The following is a 1,330-nucleotide window of genomic DNA, read 5'->3' as shown; positions in this document are numbered from 1 at the left end:
TTTTTTTTTTTTTTGGCTGGGGCTAGGTTTGAACCCACCATCTCCGGCATATGGGGCCGGTGCCCTACTCCTTTGAGCCACAGGCACCCCCCTACGCTGGCTATTTTGTTGTTGCAGTTTGGGCGGGACTGGGCTTGAACCTGCCACCCTTGGTATAGGGGGCTGGTGCCCTACCAACTGAGCCACAGGCACCACCCTGTATTTGTAATTTTTAAGCAAATGATTCCTAACCTTTAACCTACCATCAGATGAAACTAACATCTCATAGCCACCTTTTTTTTTTTTTTTTGAGACAGAGCCTCAAACTGTCGCCCTGGGTAGAGTGCCGTCTCATCAGAGCTCACAGCAACCTACAGCTCCTGGGCTCAAGCGATTCCCCTACCTCCACCTCCCAAGTAGCTGGGACTACAGGAGCCCAGAACAATGCCTGGCTATTTTTTGGTTGCAACCATCATTGTTTAGTGGGCCCGGGCTGGATTTGAACCCGCCAGCTCAGGTGTATGTGGCTAGCACCTTAGCCGCTTGAGCCACAGGCGCTGAGCGCAGCCACCTAACCTTTGATAAACCAAACAACATACACTGGGGGAAAGAATCCCTATTCAGTAAATGGTGCTGAGAGAACTGGATAACCACATATAAAAGACTGAAACTGGGGCTCAGTACCTGCAGCTCAGTAAGTAGGGTGCTAGCCACATACACCAAGGCTAGGGGGCTTTGAGTACGGCCTGGGCCTGCTAAACAACAATGACAACTCCAACCAAAAAATAGCCTCATGTTGTAGCAGGTGACTGTAGTCCCAGCTACTCAGGAGGCTGAGGCATGAGAATTGTTTAAGCCTAAGAGTTTGAGGTTGCTGTGAGTTGTGATGTTACAGCACTCTACTGAGGGCGACATAGTTTAGACTCTGGCTCAAAAAAAAAAAAAAAAAAAAAAAAAGACTGAAACTGGACCCACAGCTTTTGCCACTCACTAAAATCAATTTAAGAGGGACAAAAGATCTAAATCTAAGGCATGAAACAATAAAAAATCCTCAAAGAATGTGTGGGGAAAACACTTCAAGTTATTGGCCTGGGGAAAGACTTGATGAAGAAGACTTCAGTGGCAACTGCAACAGCAACAAAAATAAACAAATGGTACTTAAAAAAAAAAACAAAAAAAACAAAAAAAAAAATGGTACTTAATTTTTTTTTCCTTTTTTTTTTAGACAGAGTCTCATTATGTAGCCCTTGGTAGAGTGCTGTGGCATTACAGCTGTGGCATTACACCCAACACAATGCCCGGCTATTTTTCTTTCTGTTGCAGTTGTAATTGTTCTTTTTTTTTTTTTTTT

This window comes from Otolemur garnettii, unplaced genomic scaffold, assembly GCF_000181295.1.
Source record: "Otolemur garnettii isolate 467f Iridium unplaced genomic scaffold, OtoGar3 scaffold00002, whole genome shotgun sequence".
Taxonomy (NCBI): domain Eukaryota; kingdom Metazoa; phylum Chordata; class Mammalia; order Primates; family Galagidae; genus Otolemur; species Otolemur garnettii.
Note: the sequence above shows the minus strand (reverse complement) of the source record.